Here is a 24,743-nt window from a genome sequence, read left to right as displayed (position 1 = left end):
GGGTGGTGTTTACGTGTTGAGTTTGTTTGGTTCAAGTGTGTTTGGTGTTGTTTTGTGCTGGTTTTTTAGTTATGTGTGGATCTGTTTTTGTGTGTGTCTGTGCCTTGCTATTTGCTTTATTGTTTAAATGTCTGTGTGGGTCCTTACCCCTCTCCCTTCTGAAGTAATGCTTTACCAACTATTCGCAGGAGAGGCGGGCGCCAGGGGTGGAGGTTTATTCGGTATTATGCAGGAATACATACACCTTTTTTACTATCTTGCGGAACCTGTTAGCGAGTTCGACACTGCTTCGGCAACCCGTAAATGGGGTTTCTCCACCTCTTCAAAAAAATAACTTACTAGAAATATTTAATTAAAAGCATACAAATTTTCGTAGGTATTTACCTGAATTACTGTCATTAATGCTCGAATTCTGTCAGCCGTAGAATTGAAATTATTTTCGAAGTCAATTAACCACAAATAATCGTCTTCACTTCCATAGAGAATTGAGGTCGATACAAAATGTCCCGATAGAAAATTTTTTGAACGATTTTTTATCAAATCATCACCATTTCTGACCCAGCCGTAATAATCACTCACAAATCACTATCAAAAACGGTTTCTGAAATTTACCAGATGAAATAGTCTCGTATTGGCTATTCAGTACAATGCTTACAGAGTATGGATTAAAATGTCGGTTTACGCAGATATCTAAAGGTTAAATATTAATAGATATCATTCCAAAAGGAACAATAATAAGATCTTTACTTTCCAGCAATTAATCTTCCCTTATATCATCGATAAAATGGCACCTAAATTTGTCCATTACAATCATGAAAGGCATTTAATCCTGTCTAGAACTACTTCATTATTCATCCAACCCTTTCCTTATGATCTTACGACAATATCGGGTGGAGGTTTTTCAACTTTCGGTACATGAGTTTTTTTTTAAATTACAAACGGAGGTAATATTTTCCCATCCAAGAACATTCCCAACATCACCGAGTAACATTGTTTTTTGTAACCTGGAACCTGAACACTCCTTGCACTGCACTTTCAATTGGTGTTATCAATGGCATTTCGAAAGTCATTGGTGTCTGGTCCGCGATCCTGATCTGATCTAGGGAATAATTGTTTCTTATTCGTAAATTTATGATATATCTCTGAAATATTATCAGTTTCTCTTCGTATGCTTCTGGTAGTCACTGTACTATTATCTTCGAATAGAAAAAGTGTGTCGGAAAAGAAATCCGGGTACCCAGTTGTTTTGATTTTAAATTCATCCTTAACGATATTTAATTTATTGACGATTTCTAGGTTTTGATCGACAAATTTCTGTAGAAATGGCGTATCCCAACTGACATATTCCATAAATGCGCTACAAGTTACTCTTCCATTCCGGATATTTTGTGTTTTTCAGTCGAAATCCTGTCTTTTTTTTATTGGCTACGAGAAATTCGCTTTCTTTTTTTCATCATTTAGAAATGCAGAACTCTGCTATATCAAATTTTGTGCCTGTAGCAAGATTTCCACCCTCCTTTGCGTAAGCAACAACATGTAACTTTTCTGCAAAAGAGAATGAACGCAGTCTTTTTTCTCTCATTTTGTAGTTCTACTGAACACGAAACGTTTACGAACTGAACGGTCGTTGTCAACAATGAAAACTGGTCGTAAAAGGACAATAAAAAAGATCGATAAAAATATTTTCCTATGAAATAAGAATAGTTTTTGTGTGAGAAAAATACAAAGGACTCTTTTCGATAAATCTGCGCCACGTCCTAGATAACAGTTTAATTTTCTAATACTGATAATTACTTATACCCAAGATTTTTGTTTTATCTAAAATGTTTTATTACACTAGATGTAGGTACGTAATCAAAATAAAACAGTTAATATTACAAATTTTGTATGAATTGGTTGATTAATATAAATAAGTTTAATGATTACATCATCAGCATTGTAAAACCTTAACATCCATGTACGATGCGCGCGCTATTTCTGTCAACTGTTATTCAAGACAAAATGGTGCGCGTGGTACATATGCGTATGAAGTAATTTATTCCATAAGTATAATGACTTCTACTAACCGTATGTATTCCGTATTTTCTTTTCCTTCGGTCGAAGACTAAAAAAAGAATGCTTTAATCCGACTTTCAAAAAGAAGTTTACATCAAAGCTACCGCGGAAATGTTACACCGACAACTGAATAGAAATGTTGGACTCTTATCGCCACTTGCCGCTCATCTGTGCGTCCGTAATTTTATGAAGTTTTGACTGATCTCCGGTACGTAATGAAATAAATGACATATAAATTAAATGCATAGTAAGTAAAATAGATAAAAAAAGTAATTGTTTATAGATAAAAATAATAAAATATATGTATTACAGTGCTCGGCTAAAGTGGATGCAGAATAATCAAAGCGCGTCTGTTAGTAACAATGAGCCATTTTCTAAAAGGTATCAAGAATGAGTTCAGTTTGTTTACATTAGCATAGAATTAAGAAAAAATACTGTAAAATAATACGCGAGTAATAATTACAGTGTATTTTAGTATTTGATAAAATATATAACATTATGCATGCCGATAACAAAAAAAAAAAAAAAAATTCTATTACACTTTTTATATATCCAACAAAAATGTGATGTTTAGACCTTTAATATTCACTGTTGACAAAGACAAAAATTTTAAATGAATTTGCGTTACCCAATGACTAAAACCAGATAAAAATAAATAAATAAAAATTATTATATCATATCAAAAATGTTACCGTATTTATTCAAGTACCCCCCGCCCCCAAATTAGCCCCGCACCTCGATTTTCCGGACCGAAAATCTAAAAAAAAAAAACCAGTATATACCGGTATTTTAAAGTGCAACAGATATGATAAAAAAAATACGTAAGTAAATACGAAAATATTCAGAAAATAAAGTATTTAATTCGTTCATTTAAATTACAATATTAATATTACATTAATAATTAATTACCGTAGGTACTAGTTTAGTTCAGAATCAGTAGGCCAGTAAAACGAGAAGAAAGTATCATGTTGAAAAGGATCATTTCAATACACTTTTTAATATGGGATTTTATTTTTAAATAATCACTGTCACTGTCAATGTCTGTAGAAGAGTTACTGGTAGTCTCCACGTCCCTCTGCCAAAGGTGATCGATTCACTAAGTTCATTAGATATTCCGCATTTTTTTAAACTTTTCCTTACTAATTCCGTGGAAATACCTTCCCAAGCATCTTTTATCCAAACACAAATCTGGTTAAAATCTGGAAGTTTGATTCTTCCTGTAGGCGTGAGAAAGAAATTTTCATCAGCCATCCATTTATTGTACAGTTGTTTTAATGCAGACATCTAGTGGTTGCAATAGAGATGCCAATCCGCCTGGAATTATTAATTAGTCTGTCCTTTTTTAAAATGTCTTTCACTTATCAGTCGTATGCCCCCGATAACTAGCATACTCCATTACTAGCATACCGGTATTTTTTTTATTAAGTAAATCTCCTGATCGCTTTTGCAATACACACCTGATCCGATCTGAAATTAATGTTCCGTCCATCTAACCTGATTCCTGTGCTCTGATAATAACTCCATTTACCTGTATGGTAGGAAGAGTTTTTCTTTTAAAAACAATGTACGGAGGTAATTTTGATCCATCAGAAGTAATGCAAAACATAACACTACACCTCTGTTTTTTCATTACCACCAGTGCGAATCGTAACACTTTTTTCACCTTTTTTATTTACAGTTTTGTCAAATGGCATTTCAAAATATACGGGGGTTTGATGAGCGTTTCCTATTTTAGAAGGTAAATAGCCTTTATCTTTTCTAAGATTTAATATGTATTTGTGAAAATGTAATATTTTTTGTTCATAAGCGTTTGGAAGTCGTTGAGAAATGGTCGTTTTTCGTCTTATAGACAAATCATTTCGTGCAAAAAATCGTGTTATCCATCCACGGCTTGCTTTAAAATAAACTTTATTCAATGATTTAGCGATTTCACAAGCATATGATTGACACATTTCTGTCGTGACAGCATAACCGCATTTCCTTTTTTCCATAACAACGTCATACAATATTTTTTCTATGTCTGTGTATTTTGGTTTTAAGCCACGAAAAGCCCTTTTATTACCAGTGCCTTTCACCAGAAGTTGTTTCTTATTACGCCAGTCTCGAATGCAGCTCTCATCTACGTCAAATTTTCTTCCTGCCGCCCGATTTCCAAGTTTTTCAGCCTCTTCTATAACGCACAGATTTTCATTTACTGTAAAAGATCGTAGACGCTATCCTTTTGTACTCATTTTAATGCCGTAATTAAAATAAATCACCGTATTAAACTTTACAAGATAAACTAAACACATGAAATGCACATAACCGTCCACTTATACAAACAGTACAATGACTATGGCGAATAGACAAGACGACGATGGGTAACTGATACTGTAACTGTAGAGTTATTAGAACCGGATGCAGCCGATACAGAATGAATCAGTTTTATAAAAATATCGTAACTTCGTTTCTATCGATAATATAAGCAGGATGTTAATAATTAATTATGTATTCTGTGAAAGCGGCATCCGGTATTGATAAACGAAAGCCTAATGTATATTTATGTGATTGAATTTAGGTACTTCTAAGAAAACGTTTACTTTACATAAATAATCCTGGCTAAAGGCAATGTTTCAAGTAAGCCCCGCACCCTTATTTTTTCTCTCCAATTTCAAGAAAAAAAGTGCAGGGGGTACTCGAATAAATACGGTAATTAGTTTGCTAATTTCAATAAAATCACGTCAGTTATCAAATTCAAGAAAATTTTTATATCCAACACAGAAACAATGATTTCTGAAACAAATACTCGTATGAGAACGAAAATTTTCCTCTAATGTAATAATAATAATAATTATTAATAAGGATTTTTATCTTTATGGGAATAATGTAATTTTAATTAATTTTTTTAAAAAAGAAGAAAATCGGTATACAATTGTACGCGTATATTTTTTACTAGAAAATTTAAGAAAATGTAAAAAAAATAATTTCTAATTTTCCGACAACCTTAATTAATTAATTCAATTTCATTTAGTAGTTATTCTAATTCTCGTTTTTCGTTAACTCTTGCTATTTTCATGAATACACTGATTTATAGTCTTTTACATCTATTTCTGAAGGTTTGTTTTCATAACGGCATCAGGTGTTTTGTTAAGTATACCCAATATTTTAAATAGAAATAAGAGTAAAAAAATAAAATGAATTAAAAAAAATAATAAAAAATCTATTTTCAAAAACGTATAAAATGAAAAAATAATCATTTTTTTTTTTTAGTTTTTGAAGACGGTGCAAAATATCGGTATGGGCTAAAACATCTACAGTTAATGTTTTACTTCATGCATTATTATTATTTTATCATTTTACAGTTTGTAAAGTGCAATATCATGTTCATTAACAGATTTGTTTTAATATTACCAATCAATGTGTGTAATATATATATATATATATATATATATATATATATATAATAAAATACGTAGTGATCTGTTTCTTTGATAAGTATGACGCAATAATCACTTTAATGTTACGAATTTTCTCTATACATCATGAAATAAATATCTTTAATTCTAACTTTAACAATTAATTAATATTGGGTCCTAGCCTCATAAATTCCGAATAAGTGAAATTTCATAGCAACTAACTTACAAATAATAACCGGGTGAGTTACTTTCTTATATCGAGGATCGCTTATATCTATTTGATACTGGAGTTAAGCGTAAACTATAGAACCACCATTTATAATCGTTAAAGGGATATCTGTAATCCATTAAAACATTATCCATTACAGAAACATTTCACAATAATGGTAATGCATACTTTTCCTTCCCCTTATCTCTTTTTTGTATCTGTTCCGTTTCTTGTACACAATAACAATAATAATGGTTTAATTTATTACACTAGAAAACAACATAACTATATATATATATTTTTTTTTAATAAAAATCCGGATTGAATATTTTAAAGGGATAGTAGGAGAAAATTAAGCGTTCAAGTTGGTTTAGCATATTAATAGAAAAACAGAATTTATGATGATTACAAAAGAATAATTTAAATGGGGTGAGGAACATATCAAAGAAAACAATTTACGTAAAAATAAGCTTTATTCTCGTCTTTCCACCGGTTAAATATTTTATTATTTTGTATAACGTCTTCTACTATTTAAATACATTGCTTCAATGTGTTTTAAAACAAAGGAAAATCATTTATAAGGAAATAATTATAATTAAATTTAATTTTGCTGTATCAGTATGTCAGACGAATGCAAGTAACTGCAAGTTCATATCCAACGGGCATATTTAATAAACAATTATTTATTTTAATTCAAATGACTATATATAAGTATATCATTTATAATTCTTATTTGAAACAAAAGAAACTTGCTGAATATTACGCATAAAAAAGTTTGATTTTTGGAATTTATTACTACCATATCATCTAATACCCCCCAAAATCGTTGAAAAATATTTAACATGATAGTACAATTTTATAAATAATCACCTTAAATAAATATTTTATACTACTTAATATAATACAATAATCTAACTACACATGCGTAAATGTAATAACAATAAAAAACTAACAATAAAAAAAATTCAATTAATATTTCAGTTGATTATTTTCCTTAAAATAACAAATAACTACGTGCATAAAACGAATAAAAAACAGTAATGATGCAGTAAATTTAATAAATAAATTATTTTATTGTGACAGACTTTTATACTTAAATAAACTGCAAAAAATAAATCATCACTAATAATATTAATCACAAATAAATTATTGTACTGTAACTGACTTTTATACTTGCATAAACTGTAAAAAATAAATAATTTTATTTTTTTAAATTCTTTTATTTACAGTTGCATCAAAAATTATAGTCATAAGCGACTACAGTAACACTATCATGTAATATTACATAAAACAACAAAAATAATAAACAATAAATAAATACGAACAATAAATAACAAACATAGACAAGCGACAACAATAAATACAACTAAAATACATAAATCAGACAAAAATCACTAAATCGTGTTCATTCCACTGTAGGAGAGGAACCGCAGCAGACGTTTTATTCCTTCGTTTTGGTTTAATAGAAATTTCATATCCGAACCCAGGTCTAAGTTTTGTCGGATGGTTCCAAAGATTGGGCAATCAAAGAGCAGGTGGTACACGGACCATTTGACCTTGCAAGCCTCACAGATCTTCTGAGGAGAGCCAAGTAGGTGAGCGTGGGTAAGCCTGGTATGTCCAATCCTTAGCCGAGTTAAGATGACTTTGTCTCTTCTGTTGCTCGGGGAGGTTTCTTGAGCACATTCTCCCGGATGTTATTTAATGCCGTGGGAGGAATCAGCAGCCAGAATCTATTGCACTGAGCCCGCCATTTTACTATATATTATTTAATATATATATATATATTTATAAATATAATTAATAATTATTTTATTTCAACATAATTCAAGTTAATTTCAATAAGTTCATTATTTTTATTTCGTTCTACTCGTAACTTAGTCTAAAATTATAATATAAAACGTTCTGATTTTCAGCCTACTTAAATATCGATTGGTAATATTAATCCGCATTTTCTTTATAAATTAATTAAAACTATAGTTTATTTTTAAAGGCCTTTATTCAATATCTTTTTTTATTAAATAACAATTTAAAAACAAGTTGCAATGGCAGCTTTATTTAACTAAATAATTATTAATAATTTTAAATAAATAAAATAATTATTAAAAATTGGTTATTTATATTTAATAAATACTACATTGAGAAATATAATTTGTTTACATTAAAAATTAATTTAAATGTCAGGAAAAGATTTTTGAAAGTATGTTTGGAGTGTCGCTTTATATGGAAGTGAAACTTGGACGATCGGAGTATCTGAGAAGAAAAGATTAGAAGCTTTTGAAATGTGGTGCTATAGGAGAATGTTAAAAATCAGATGGGTAGATAAAGTGACAAATGAAGAGGTGTTGCGGCAATTAGATGAAGAAAGAAGCATTTGGAAAAATATAGCTAAAAGAAGAGACAGACTTATAGGCCACATATTAAGGCATCCTGGAATAGTCGCATTAATATTGGAGGGATAGGTAGAAGGAAAAAATTGTGTAGGCAGGCCACGTTTGGAATATGTAAAACAGATTGTTAGGGATGTGGGATGTAGGGGGTATACCGAAATGAAACGACTAGCACTAGATAGGGAATCTTGGAGAGCTGCATCAAACCAGTCAAATGACTGAAGACAAAAAAAGAGAGAATAAATACTTCGGTTAATATACTATAAATTATTTATTTATGTTTTTAAAAGTTGTTATTAGTAATATTTAATAAGAAATTAAAAAAGATTTCTCCTAAAGATGTCACAAGCAAATGGTGGTATTGTTTTTTAAGTGCGCGTGTGCGATTTTAAAAAATTTCACTCATTGTTTAATATATTGGCATGAAATTTTATTGTTTAACGACTATTAGACATAAGCTTTCTTAAAAGTTATCAACATAGTTGGTAATTAAAATATTCGAATATTTTTCGTAATTAAAATTTTAAAACATTTCTTACTCTTTTTCCCCGAACAGCCTGCAGAGGACCACGCAAATATAATTTTAATTCCTTCTCTTCTGTGATTTTTTCTCTTTATTACTACTGGTTAAAATATAAAACTTCTCGATCTAGGTTTACGAAAGTATAATTTTCTTCTTCATTAATCAACAAAGGGATAAATTTTGATTTGAAATACTAAAATATTTAATTCAAATTTTACAAATAGAATTTTAAAGCTAAAGTAAGGAGGATTGATTAAATATTTATTATCATTAAAACCACAAAATATTTTCAACTTTTTCATGTTTTTTAGATAATGAATTTCCTTTATGAAACGGAATTTAAAAAAAATTTACAATGTTTAATTTTCTGTAGTTATTCTTTTCAACGAAAATAGATTTTCATATTTTGATTTAAAATGTAATCATTTTGGAAGAATCAGGGCAAAAATAATAATTTCAATTACCTCATCATTGTTAATTAAAAACCTTTTCGTAAGATTAACAATGAAGAATCTTTTTTTATGTAATTGTAAAAGTTATTCAACGGTTTCGCTGAAATTCCAAAGTTTTTGCCTAAGAAAAATAAAATAAGAAACGTCTTCCTTCAAGAAAACTTACTTGTACAAGTAATCAAACTACTGTTTAAATAAAACCATCCCTCTAAGTTATAGTGACAAAAATCTGGATTGAAACTAAACGCCGTAAATTTCTACTCTAAAAATTAAGGAACGGAGCAGTCGAATACTCAAAAAGTAAATAATTTTATCATTGTACAAATATAATTGTCGGGTAACTAATTTTCATATCACTCATAAAGAAACTGCTGAACTAAGGTATGGCACGAAAGGTTTTTTCTTTTTGTTACAATGGCACATAAAATAAAACGCTTATTCTCACCACAACGAGGATAAGAGATGAAATAATTGTGAAACATACCTCTACCCACCCTGTTTAAACCTCTGGTCGACGCTCAAACTAGAAATTATATATATATATTAACTTTTTGTTCAGCATTTTTTATATTACCTTATGTGTACGTATGGTTTTTTTTTATTCTTTACTGAAATTACATATATAATTATCGTCTTACCATTCATTTCTCATAAGAATACTAAAAAAAATAAAAAAATATTTATAAAAGTGTAAAAAAAAATCTAATTTTTTAAATGTAAAACCCAAAATGTAATTCTGCGAATTAAAGATATACTAAAGTTATATGTTACAGTTAGAAATTTCAAGGCATTCAAAGAAAAAAAATGAAAACAACTAAAAAAAGAATGTGTAAACAATCTACAATTTCTTTCTGGATTGAAATTTTAAAATAAGTTTTGCATCCTCTTTTCCAATAGGTAATTTTCTAGATCTGGTTTATTATAGTATTATTTTCTGATTAAACTAAAAACAATACATCCTTTCTCTTTTTTTTCTGTTAAGCCTCCGAAACCACCGAAGGTATTACTTCATAAGATGAATGAATATAAATGAAGTGTGGTCTTGTACACACAATGGAATGGTCGACAGTTCCTGAGATGTGTGGATAATTGAAACCCAACCACCAAAGAACACCGGTATCTACGATCTAGTATTCACATCCAAGTAAAAGTAACTACTGCCTTTACTAGGATTTTTACCTTAGATCTGTCGATTCGAAATCAGCTGATTTGCGATGACGAGTTCACCACTAGACCAAACCGGTGGGTTAAAAACAACATATCCAGATGCAACAAACTGTTTTAAATGGACTCAAAGAATGTATTTTAAAATTTTAAGGTTTTATTATATAACAGATTTTTCGTATAAGAATCTCTTAATAGTATGTAAAAAAAAATTTGTAGGGAATTTGAAAAAAATTAATCACTTTTTTCTTTTTATACAAATATAATATTTTTATACTTTCATTGATAAAAAGTTTTTTTTTTATATTTCATCTCTACTGTTTAATAATAAGAATTTTTTATATTAAATAATATTCAGTGTTAATTTTTTTTAACTTTCCCTTTTCACAAATAATAGCAAATTATAAAACCAAGGAAATTATTTAGATTGAATAAATATCTAACAGTCTTGTCGATAATAATAACGTCAATCAATCGAGCGATTGGTCGTAAACGAACGTCTACTAAAACAATCTCACATTTTATGTACGGTTATTTTTTTTCTATTACCAGAAAATACACTTCCAATCATTCATTAATACATAGAATTATTTTTTTTAAAAACACTCGTCCATAAATAAAAATAAATTTTATCGATCAGTTCAGTGGTTTGCAAGTTGTGCAATAAGAAAATTAAAATAAACATGCAGACTGCAGTTGACGACATTTATTTTTATAAATCCATTAAAAATTGTAATAGACATATCTACACTATAGTTAACAGACTTCTGTAAAAATCATAAAATAATATTATTATTTAATTTTTAACTAAATTTTGTTAGACACGTTGATTACTGTGGTACACCAGATAAAACGTTCTATATTACAAGAGACGAGAAAATAAAATTAATTCACCTGTATGAAGAATGTAATAATACGAAGCGTTAATTACAGTACTTTCCAGATAAAGAATGATCCGGGAATTCAATTTAAAATGAAGTAAGCAGTATATTTGATTAAAAGGGTAATAAAACAGGAAAAAGGGAATGAAAAAGCAGGAGAGAAAAATTTAAGTACAAGTAAAAGAAGGACTTTGAGAATTTCTTTTCACAATTAAAAGCACAAGGAATGGAAACGAGCGTTTCATCCAATCTAACTCACCCCCTGTCACAACAGTCATTGAAATATAAATGTGAAGGCAAATAAATTTAACTAAAACAGATATGAACCTAATAAAACATTTTCCAACAAAAATTGACTGAAAATGTTAGTTAATTAACTTAAAAAAATGCAATAAAACATAAAAATTAACTTTTTTTTTTCAATTATTTAAATTTCAACTTTAATAATACAGTTCCAAATCATAAACAATTAAAAAGGGATTTTTCCCGTTTTAGCGTTCCAGTATTAATTAAATTACAGATTTAATCTAAGTTATGTACCAATATTTTAAAAACTACTAGAGTTATGGACTTAAAATTATCATTAAAATTTATACACAATCTTATTAATACAATTTTAACTAGTTTGATGAATTAAGTTTATAAATTAAAAAAAAAAATTATGAATTAATTTTTACATGCAAATAGCGATCATTTAATTTTTTTTCAATTTTGGTTGGTAATAATAGCACATCAGCTAAATATAATGGTGGTACACATGCACAATGTGCAATTGTATCGTAAACAAATGTATTGGTAAAACAGCGTTTAAGGTAGCATTTACTGAAAATTGTATTTGCTAAGCTCCTCTATTTATATACTTCTGTTGCATATTTTTCCAGATTTTTCAGTTCTTTTAAATTATCTATCATAAATTTATCGGGCTTAATCTGTAGTCTTTGTAAAACAATAGCTTTAGAAATGGAACCACCATTAAAACAAATAATATCTTTTACACCAAGTTGGAGGGTTTTGCCGTGTACAGCCGTTAATGCGTTCATTCGGGTTTTAAGTTTTGCTATGTAAGCAGCGTTTCAGTACTTCTGATTGTGTTAAGTCTGTACCCACCGGGTTGGTCTAGTGGTGAACGCAAATCAGCTGATTTCGAAGTCGAGAGTTCAAAGATCAAATCCTAGTAAAGGCAGTTTACTTTTATACGGATTTGAATACTAGATCGTGGATACCGGTGTTCTTTGGTGGTTGGGTTTCAATTAACAAAACATCACAGGAACGGTTGACCTGAGGCTGTACAAGACTACACTTCACTTACACTCATATATATCACCCTAATTCTTCCTCTGAAGTAATACTTGACGATGATTCCCGGAGACTAAACAGGAAAAAAATATATAGACTTAATAGCTGTCATTACTGCTTTAAGTAATGAATGTTTATGGGTATACTCAAAGATATTTTCTTTGACTTTATTATAACCACACCATGTATTCTTGGGACACAGAAAAATTAAAAAAATTTAGAACTAAGAACGAAAGATATCAAAGACTGTATGACAACGATTAAGATAAAATTCATAAATATTTTCTACTGCTCAGAATTTAATAAATTATGTCTTATTTTAAAGCTAAAATATAAAGTAATTATACTGCGCTGAATTCAAAAATTGAAATTTTCAACGAAAAATCGGGAAAACCCGATAAAAGCCAATAATTTGAAGTCGTCTTAAAAATGGGAAATCTTAAAAAATGAGCACAGGCCGTTTAAACATTACTTATAACGTTTTTACCCCAACTTCTCCCTTTCGTAAGCATACTAACCATACTCCTCATCGCTTACATAAGATTTTTACATTTAATATATTGATTTCATTTATCTAACAATTAAAAAATTGTTCATTAATATTATTTATTAATAAGTTTTTTATTTTATTTTTAAATTCTATTATTAATAAATACTTATCAAATAACCAGTAGAAAAAATTTACAAGAATCGTAAAAATATATACTTCCCCATCACTTCACCAGCTACTGATGGATTTGAGTGAGTGTGTAAATAGTCAACCGCAATCGGCTCGCCAGGTCTGACGTAGCTGCAGATAATGCAATGTAAGAGTAAATGTATCAGTGAACATGTAATCTGGAACAGGCTCAAATTGACCACTCCTGAGACGTGTGATTAATTGAAACCCAACCACCCAAGAACACACAGTCTAGCATTCAAATCCATATCAAAGCAACTGCCTTTTCAAGGACTCGAACATTAGAACTCTCGACTTCAAAAATCAGCTGATTTTTACGATTAAAACAATTATTTAATTAAAAAACATTAAAATGACAAACAAATGACATACAAATTTCATGATATGACGTTTCAAATTACGTTTCTTAGTTCTATAAATATATGTGTAAATATAGAAACTTAGAATAGAATAGAAACTTATTAAAAAATTAATAAAGAAAAAAAATTAATAAAGAAAGACCCTTACAATATTTATTTATTTTTTTTTTTTTAACAAAGTAAAATAAGATTACTTTTCAATAGCCTGATTTGGTCGAAAGCGAGGTTATACCAATACCAAAACTATTAGATTATTGTTTTTAATTATCTTTACTTTTTCTAGAACAATACGATTACCAAACGTTTGTGAAACATAACGTGCCTGGACGTTCAAGAAACAAAGTAATTCCATTTTGACAATTCTAGTTAAACGCCAATTTCTTTCAAAATTCTTCTTGAAGTATCTGAGCCTTAACGTTCTTACAGCTTCTAATAGTTTTGATCGAGTCGAAGCAATTTTTTATACTAAATAAAAGTCCTGAATCAGTAGTTTAATAATATGAAGATAGAAGCAATCAGGTTCACTCTTACACGATGGAGGACGTGAAAGATGTTTTCCAAAAATATTTAAACGTAAATCACCTGCTTTTTTTTGTATTCACGTTTGGTTGTTGTGATAATTTGGTTACTTATTTTTATTAAAAACAGCAATTACAATCGTTATTTTTAACAGATATTAAGTTTAAAAATTCGGTGGACGATAGAAAACTTTTGATTCTCAATATGCGGGCGAAAAAATTTGAGGATCAATGGTATAAAGAAACATGAGGTAACATTTAGCACGCGAGAATAGATATTATTTTTGTAATCGGTCAAATTTGGGTTTATGTAGTTTTCACCGGATATTGACATTTTGGCAGTAAGGAACACAAAAAAACTTAAAACCGGAAGGAAAATTTTCCGGATATTAATGTTCATATGTATACGTGTGTGTTCGGGGTTGGCCTCTAAATCACCAACTTATACTCCAGAACAACTTGATCAATTTTCGCCAAACTTGGTCAGATTACTTTTATGTAATGATGCCATTAAATTTTAAACTTAAAAAAGATCAAGTGGGTGAAGCTGTAGAACAAGGTTACCCTCAGTATCTTGAGATTTCGCCTAATTAAGGTTCACATTTTTCTCAGGCACATTTGTTAACAAATAAAGAATAACAATATTTGCAAAATACATTTTTCAAAATCGCACCTCCACCCCAACAGATTATCTAAACTACTGCTATGTTGTGACGTTACAGGAAGCAGTAGAATTAAATAAATAATATTTAAAACGTACAAAAGTAACTTGGTCTGGGTAGGCCTCAAACTCGATCGCCCGTTGACTCGGTACCTGATGCGTTAAGCTGCGCAGTTACACCAGTCTGCCGACTGTACAAGATAAATTTGTTCTATGTATGTTGTGAAATTATATTAATTCAGTTAGTGCCGACCGTCACCGATAATAACGCCATTAGTGCACGAATTAAATACGGTATGTACGCGCGCTTTAGTTAGAATCATTTAATTAAATAAACGAAAAAAATTATTATGTTTAAATAAAAGGATAAATAATTTAGATTAAGTTGTGCGCGTGTACGTCTGTGTAAGACGTACATCAGAAACAACCCACAATTGTGGGGTTTTCCGTCCCGTCGCGTGACCGGAAAATCCTACAACTGTATTGTCAATTTTTTTTTTACTTTAAATAACTCAATTAATTTTCCTGAAGTATTAAGAAAAAATACTTTTAACATCAGGATGATCTCAAGATACGGATCATTAAGCTTTAATATGAGAAATTAAATTTGAAATAATCATGTAAATAATATCTTCAAACCATTGTCTACATATTATTTTTTGTTTAGAAAATTCTTCAGTTTTCTTTAAGAAATTTACTACGGGGCTATCAAAGAACTTTCGTAAAACAAAATAAGTAATTAAAATCGGCGCATTTAGCTATGAATAAAGCTGGAACATACATAAAAATAAAATCCACGCATACGGAATTCAATTGAGAATCATCGCTTTTTTTTTAAATAAAATAAATTTAGTTTAAATTTTAATTTTAAAATTAAAAACGTAAATTTTTCGTACCAAATAATTACAATCTATGTAATCCTTCATGGGAATAAATTAATTTTGATGTTTAATATTAATAAAACGCAACTATAAGCCGATTTTGACATATTTCATTGAAAAAACATAAATATTATTATAAATAAAGATACAAATAAATAATATCAAATTTAACCATGTCTCTTAATTTAATACCTCCAATATGCAACAAAATAAATTTTACAAACTCGTAATTTAAAATGAGTACTGTTAAATTAATATGGATATTTTAGTAGGGACGTATATCGCAAACAAATGTACTTTCAATTTCTCATGAGAATACAAAATACTCGTACAATAAATTATCAGAGATTTATAGGAAGATAGATTGTTTGTATAATATAAAGAAAACTTATATTTCTCCTGGTTTTCTATTATTATTATAATACTAAATACTTTCCATTTTCCAGTAAGGATAATAAAGCGAATACAGTTTTGAGCGTATAAAATTTATTATCTATTTCACTAAAAGCCTCATCTGGATCAGGTGTTAAATTACAAAAGAAATAATTAGCTGTGCTGTTCACAGAATTAATACTAAAACACGATTCCGGATGAAATCAGTTTACTTGCATTTATAAACGGACTTTTGATACACAATATTTTCACAAAAATAAGGCTTTCATTAAATAGCGGATGTATATTAAACCCTATCATAATTTATTGTAATGTTAATAAATAAAATAACAAATTAATATAAACCTAAATTAATATATAAACTTTCAAATTTTGTTCAAAGATATATTATTACAAAGTAATTAATAACAATTACTTATTTTTTAATTACTGTAATCGCATTTGAACAAAATTGGTTTATATAACAATACACGTCAATCCAGGATGTAACTGCCATGTTAAATCAATACAGTTTACTACAAGAGGAATAGTTTAATAAAATAAATTCCTCAAAAGCTATAATATAACAGTAATTGAAAAATTTCAATTTCCAGCTATCTTTTTTTCCCCCATACCTAAGCGGGTGGACCAGCTAATGCATTGCACACCCTCACAGGTTGCCTTGTCACTAACCTACTGAGACCCCGCGGGACCCGGCTATGCCGTTCCTCGCGGAGTGATAACTACCTAATCATCGTCTATGTATATTCAATTGCTAAATGGGTTCTATTTTTACATCTACTATTTATTACAATTTTTGTTTTTGTCAGATATCACTCTAATTTTAATTCCGGCGGCATTTAAAAAAAAAACCGTCAAAAGGAGAAATACTTTTCCGGATTTGCATCGATATATTTTTATTTCAAACGCTCCATGAGGTTTTTAAATAAGATAGACTTAATTATGCAATATTTTGAGTACGATTGAAAAAAATACCCAATTGTTAACTAAAAGATTTGGGTTCAATTCGACCTAGTTGATCATATTTTTTCACATAAAAATTGCAGTTTTGAAAGTATAATTGAGAATTTTTTTTTTTTTTGTCTTCAGTCATTTGACTGGTTTGATGCAGCTCTCCAAGATTCCCTATCTAGTGCTAGTCGTCATTTCAGTATACCCTCTACATCCTACATCCCCAACAATTTGTTTTACATACTCCAAACGTGGCCTGCCTACACAATTTTTCCCTTCTACCTGTCCTTCCAATATTAAAGCGACTATTCCAGGATGCCTTAGTATGTGGCCTATAAGTCTGTCTCTTCTTGTAACTATATTTTTCCAAATGCTTCTTTCTTCATCTATTTGCCGCAATACCTCTTCATTTGTCACTTTATCCACCCATCTGATTTTTAACATTCTCCTATAGCACCACATTTCAAAAGCTTCTAATCTTTTCTTCTCAGATACTCCGATTGTCCAAGTTTCACTTCCATATAAAGCGACACTCCAAACATACACTTTCAAAAATCTTTTCCTGACATTTAAATTAATTTTTGATGTAAACAAAATATATTTCTTACTGAAGGCTCGTTTAGCTTGTGCTATTCGGCATTTTATATCGCAATTGAAAAAAAAGAATCGAAATTTTTAATAAAACACTTTTTTGGGGGGTCAAACATATTTCTTTCATTTCCGAGCAAGAGGGTCCCACTCGACCTTCTTACTCAACAGTTACCTATATAATATTTTTAGTTACAACCACAATTCTAAAACCAGGGAAAATGTGAAAAATTATAAATTTGTTGGGTCTCACGGCCCCTTTAAAAAAAAATCTGATGTGGACACACACAACTTCCTTGTATGCCTATTAAATTTCATATACATATTTTTTTTAAAATGAAAATTACATGAAATTTTATTTCATTAACTTCTGATATTTTTGCTTATTTTCTTTTTTTGTTATTGAATTATTATTCATAGTAAACATTTTTTTACAATGAGAGGTTAATAATTATTAATAAATCAATATATTTAAATTAAAAAAAAAAGTTAAATAGGAGATGAGGTCTGATTCGAACCGATGTGCCTTCCCATAAGATCCAAATATTTCATTAATTAAACTTTTATTTGGCTATAACTCTGGAACCAATGATAATAAATACCACTTATGATATATTGTTGAAAAGCTCTTAATGAGGGTTTATTATTGCAGTTAAGAAAAAGTCCAAAATCCAATCTTTTGTTTTGATTTTGGATTTTTTTTTTTACTCTTTTGGTTCAGTCGATTACAATCAAAAGAAGTATTTAATAAATACAGTTTGTACGTAAAAATATTTGATAGAAATTTTTGTGTAGTGTTCATTTGTTACTTTCCTCGATGATTTTTTAAAAGTTTTACTGTACATTTATTACCATTTTTTTTGCTAATTTATTGAAGGCTAGTTTTGGTTAAAAGCAAAACTTATTAGTGTCTAAAAATTGTATTACATTTAAATTTTATTTGTTAATCTGTAATACAAAACATGGATATTTTATTTTAAAACAGCTTCTTCATAGACATACAGTATATTTTTTGTATTATAACAGACGACGGGGTAAAAATTTACGGTTGTGGCAACCCGGAAATACCGAGCACTCAACTGTAATGATCATATTTGAACGGCCCCTTTTATCTCGTTATAACCAAGTTTTACTGTATTACGTGATGGTTGCAAGTAAAAGTTGATCTGTAATTACATCTTAAATATAATTAGATAGTTACAGTTATCAGTAATCTGTAGTTATCGATAGTCTCGAGTATCATCGCATTTAATGACCTTTATATAGTCTTTGGAACACGTCTAGAAAAATGATCATGCTGTAAGGACGTAAATCATCGATTATATCGAATCTTTCATCATTATTTTACTATGAATTCTCACACAACTTCAATCGTCACCGTATTTAATAAATTTAATTATATATTTTTCATATCTAAATCGCGGATGTTGACTGAACGATTCTGTTTAATAAAATTCTTTAAAATAAGTACAACACTATTCATTTGTTTCTTAAAATAATTTTAAATATAAATTTAAGTTGTTTAAATAGTAATAATTTAAAATATTTTATGAACAGATCGTAGAAATTTTGTGAATCACAATAACCCTTATATTTTGAAAGCATTTTCACTTACACTCTTTGGTAATCCGATCGCTAATTTAACGATATATAACAGAAAAATAAAATATATTGGGTCAAAATTAATAAATTTAGTTTCTTCTAACTTCAAAACTAATAAACTAATTAAACCGTTAGGGGAAATAAATTGATTAACGGGTTAAAAGTTACGATTTATATAATTCATTTTACGCTTATCAAGTAAATTGATTATAATAAATATTGCATAATTTATTAAATCATCTTATTAAATTCAATTATATTATTTGTAATGAGTAAATGGTGTAATCCAGTAACTGATATCAATTTTACTTTCCTAATATTTGAAACTTTCCGTTTTAATAAATTAATAAATGTTTAATGCGCCAAGTTAACTTCCAATAGTAGTGCCTGGTTGATATGAAAGAAATTAATATTATAATGTAATTTCGAATACGAATGTTGTTAGATTATCGTATATATATATATATAGTAATTTTTTCTTTATAGTTTATATCGTTATACTGTATTATGGGGCTTATGAAAAAAAATAAATAGATTATCTTGACATAACTGTTTATTTTTAATAAAGAATCAATTTGCTCTGGTGGCTAACTTCCGACAATCTACTACAAGCTATTATAAACTTGACATCACAAGAACATGTTGGCATAGAAGAATATATATATATAGTTTAGAACATAATATATAGGTTCAGAATATAAGATATTTAACATTGACAAATAACCTATTACATGTATTATTAAAATTACCTCAAATTCATTGAAATATTGTAAATAATTAATTATAATCATAGATAATTGATTTTTTTTAAATTTATTACGTAAATGCTACATGTGCATGTACACGTGCCCGTACTCTCACATTACGTAAATGATGATTCGGAAAATGGTGCCCAATAATTTACTGTTGTAACAAACCGATTTAACTTACATTAAATACTACTAATTCATGATACCCATTTGTCCAACAGACTATAATAATTATATGTTATAAACAAGTGTGATCAATTGGACAACTCGTGGCTTGTCAAGTCAGGCTTAGTTAAAATTATAAATTTAACTTTATTTACGTCACTAAACCATTTAAAATATAACAACTTTCTATCTTGCCCGTATGTATATAGGAACTCTATTTTCTTTCTTTTCATGAACATAAATGCAAACGTAGGTCGATTGTTGGTTTATTGATTTTTATTCTAGGATCGGATTTCTTTTTCTTAATATCTTTTCCGATTTGATTTTAACTTTCTACGTGATTATTAAACACAAATAAAATCATTAAACCTTAATGTTATCACCAAATGTTAAGGTTAACATGTTTAATTTTAACTAAAATATAAATACTATTTTTTTAGTGTTTCGCAAACATTTTCTTTAATATTCCCGTTTTTATTTATTATTTTCTCTATAATCTAAAGATGATAATTATTTAATAACAGAAACTCAGTATAGTTTTAGAATTTTATTTATTTACATAAACTCGCATATCGATTTAGAATTATATTTATTTATTTTTTACAGGTTTTTTTTAGCAATTTTAGCGGTTTTGGTAATACATCTCTTACGATTATTTTCAAGATTTTCCGTGTTTATCAAACACTGGAAAAACGGGCATAAGTTATTTTATTTCACTAAAGATTTTCAAGCAATACAAAAAAGAGAAAATAAATGTAACTTCATAACATTAATAAAGAAGTCATAGGATTGCATTCTACAACTTTAAATTCAATTTACGTATGACCTTCATGTCGAAATGATAATGTCTCAAGACTTTCATCCAGAAGGTCCGGGGTTCCATTCCCGGTCAGGCTTGGTATTCTTTCATTAACAACTTACCTAAATGTTATCTTTTAGCTGCTATTTGTAGTTTTGTCAATTGTCTAAATGTTTTTGAAGGATAGCCTCCGACATCAGTGGTAAAGAAGGTAGGCACTCAAAAGAAAATATCTTTTTCTACTAATCAAAAATCTTTATATCAACATCATTCTTTTTCTTTCTTGATTAAGCGTAGGATACCAAACACTAATTAATATAATTTTGAAATAAAAAAGGCAAGGAAAACATTGCAGTTAAAAAGTAATAAAATATTATTAAAACAAAATCCTTAAATTTAATACAGGAAAAAAATCATCTTTTTCCTATTGTTAACTGAGAAACATCAGCTCCCCCCCCCCCCCAAATATATCACATTTTATTTTACGTGACTAGATTCAGTCATACGATTTAACCTTATTCTTTTAAACGCCCACAAAAATGAGATCAATAAAACATCGTTGTTTGGAATGTTTTTATACAGAATAAAAATATGGACAATAGATGAAAGACTAATGTCATGAAATTTTAACTTTGCAAAAATATGGATAAGGATAACAAAAGCAGGCAGAAAGTAAAAACTGTAGATGTATTGAAAAATATTAGAGAGAAATTACATTAATGATGTAAAGATCACAAGGAAAGGAAAAGGCTTCATCTCCTTCATCGGTCAATTTAAACAAAAATAAATCAATAAAATCTTGCATACAGTGAAATTCAATGACAAATACAAGAAAACTGAATCGAAATTTAGATAAATGGACAGTACTAGATAAAAGAGAGTACGAAGAAGATATTTTAAGCAGTTCTTATAATTAAGAAAATTAGAGTAAAAGACAATTTAACAAACCGAAGTGAGTAAAAAAACTTGATCAAAATAATATTTGAAGAAATAATACTATATATATATATTGCATTTTATTTTACGTGACTAGGTTGTCAAATAATTAAAGAAAATCGTATTTATACACCAAAAAGAATAATTTATACAAAAAAATTTATAAGAAAACCAAATATATTAGAAAAAGTCTGTATTAAATATATTCTAATATAAAAACTAAAAATATAAAATGAATCCAAATAAAGATGATTTTTGTTTTTCTTTTAATGACAGGAAATTTATGAGAAATTAAAAGCTTCCTAAAAATTAAATCGAGAATAGAATAATAAAAGCAAAACAAGCTATAATTTACTTCACTAATTTTAGTTAATTATTTATAAAATAAAATTGATGACTTACCATGTTGTCAAAAATTTCTGTTAAATCGATAAATTGAGCTCACCTGTAACAAAAAAAGAAAGATAAAATCTAAAAAAATTAATAAAAATATTTTTAAAAAAACAAAAAAAGTTGATTTCAGAGCTGTTCTACTTTCATTTATTGCCGTTTTGAGATTTATCTAGAAATATAAAATATAAATGTAGATAATTAAGCTCAAAAAGCCTCGATTCTTACCACATTAATGGCAGTTTACAAGCAATTCAATTTTTCAATGAGTAAAGAAAGGTATAGTCAATGACTTTAGATGTTTCTGCTATGATTACATTTAGAATTTTTAAATTATCTGCGCAATAAATAATTTAATATATTCTTCTGGGATATAATAAGAATTACATAATTATTACAATGATTCTAGTTTTAAGAAGCAGTCGATGATTTAGTAAAATAAAAGATTTTCTAATTAAAAATCATTTGTTCTTTCCAAACGATGGTAATTTTTGTGTTATAAAAATAAATTTTCGAAGAATTTAAACGTGTACAAATATGGCCTACAATTATACAAAGCTCATAAACATTTAGTAGTAATAATTCTTTGATAATTTTATCATTCATGAAATTGTAAAAGTTGAATTTTTTTAGAGTTTAAGCTGATAGTACCCATAATTCTTGAAATAACATCTTGTAAAAACATCATCAAAACTACTCCCAAAAACAAACACAAAAGGTTTTTTACTCAATCTAACTTCTATGAACGATTTAAATGCAAAAGTTCAGTTTACTATTTAAAACAGAAAAGGGTATGAAACATTTATGTGGGCAACAGTTGATTAATTTATCTTTGCCACGTCGAGTTGCGTACGAGAATTTCGTAGGCTTAAAATTAAAAAAAAGCAGTTTGTTAAATTAAAATCAGCCAAGTCTATAAGAGACTATAAGAGACTGTAATGAAATTAATTTTAAAATGACATTTCAGTTGACTACGGTAAAGTTCCGAATCAACAATACAACCATTTAAGCATATGTAAATCAATTACAAACGTTTAGCAATATCAAATTTATTCCAATAAAGAGAAAAAATTAGTTTCCTATATCTATCAAAAAATTGTTACTTTGAATAACTGAATTAATCTTACGTAATTTTTAGACTTCTGACTTTCCTGCAAATAATTATTCTTCTTCTTTGATCCATCTAGATATAAGATATACGATTCATCCATGAATCATCGGCCATCCGTATATCATGTAACAGGAACACTGACATAGTTCAAACGATTCTAACAAAAAAATACTTTGAATCATCTCAAAATCATCTTGATAGATATCAAAACCGTAATGTACAGATAGAATCCATAATACAGAACGAATTTGTAAGCTTAAGTATCGCATAGAAACAACAAACAAAAAATCAATAAAATCCAGAGGCTATGTATTTCTTCGACAAAACATTAAAGATTTAAATATCGATGCTTACTAAATTTATTGTTTTATTAAACCAAAAGCTAAAAATAAAATTAAAAAATTATTATAAAAGAAATACAAATACATAAAATTACTTTTATTTACAATAAAACTTCTGTTAATTTGTTTACTGATTAATGTAAGTTCTCTTTTTCTATTTAGCCTCCGGAACCAGCGTGTATGGAATTACTTCAAAGGATGAGCGAGGATGTTATATATGAATGTAAATGAAGTGTAGCCTAGTACAGTCTCAGGTCGATCTTAAGATGTGTAATTAATTGAAACCCAACCACCAAAGAATACCGGATTTAGAATTTATTTTATTATAACTGCTGGTCGATCATCAAATTCAGTTTATTCTTTATTTAGCTATTATGTTATAATATAATTTTATGATTTTGACGTCGTTAATTTAACTTTTGTTCCTTTTAAAAGCAACACTTTGCTTGAGTTACTCATAAAAAACCATATGTGAAAATTGTTTAAATATTTCTGAGAAACTTATAAATAAATAACGCTTCTTAATAGGAAGAAAATGTAGTCTAGTAATTTCATCCTCTCTGAGATTCGTATATACGGAAATTGTTTTGAAAATTGTTAAATGGTTATTACGTCAACGATGAATGTTTTAGTTATTTGAAGGTTCACAATTAATCCGTATAGAACGTACGTTGAATTGTTTATTTAGCTAACTACAAAACACAAAATATTTTCATATCAGTAAAGGTCATCTTCGCTAGTGGTGTAGTCAACCGGAAAATAGGAAACAAATCTAAAACCATGAACTCAACTAAAACTGCCCTTTTGCTCTTTGATTCTAGCCATAAGATGCGAATTCCTCAAAAAATGAAGTAGTATATACAACAATAATTGTAATAAGAATCTTAGCGCTATTTTTTTGAGAAATTAAACTTTGAAATTGTTTACAATTAATTTTATTAATTACTGGGTACAACTAAAGCTGATTATTGAATTAATAAGTGATCCAGCTGTTTTAATGATCCCGATATAAAGTAAAGGAATAACTATAAAATTATGAAACAGAGCTGGGAACATGAGGTAAGCAGTTTTAAACCACTGCCGTGTAGATTACAACGTTCAAGCAAATAAACTAAAGTAAAACCCCGATTTACGACCGGCTGGTATGACGAACAACTTATAACGAACGATCTTCCTTTAACTTACTAAATTTAAGTACGTAATGAATTGAAATGAGAAATGGGTAATTTATTCCTATCTACTTGGAATGTTATAAG

At 28.5% G+C, this 24,743-nt stretch overlaps 1 protein-coding gene across 5 annotated transcripts in view; it reads right to left on the bottom strand.

Moving 5' to 3' along the window:
- LOC142328829 (alpha-1,3-mannosyl-glycoprotein 4-beta-N-acetylglucosaminyltransferase B-like) overlaps positions 1-24,743 on the bottom strand; it is a 1,063,767-nt gene that overhangs the window by 439,137 nt on the left and 599,887 nt on the right. Inside the window, exon 1 of one of the 5 annotated variants that reach the window (XM_075372905.1) lies at positions 22,048-22,068. The exons of the other annotated variants lie outside the window; for them this stretch is intronic. The gene's annotated coding sequence lies outside the window, so the exon portion shown is untranslated. Of the gene's footprint in view, positions 1-22,047; positions 22,069-24,743 lie in introns of those variants that run through there. 5 annotated transcript variants of the gene reach the window in all.

Source organism: Lycorma delicatula, chromosome 8, assembly GCF_047948215.1.
Source record: "Lycorma delicatula isolate Av1 chromosome 8, ASM4794821v1, whole genome shotgun sequence".
NCBI classification, from domain to species: Eukaryota; Metazoa; Arthropoda; class Insecta; order Hemiptera; family Fulgoridae; genus Lycorma; species Lycorma delicatula.
Note: the sequence above shows the minus strand (reverse complement) of the source record. Positions and strands in the feature narration are given on the sequence as shown.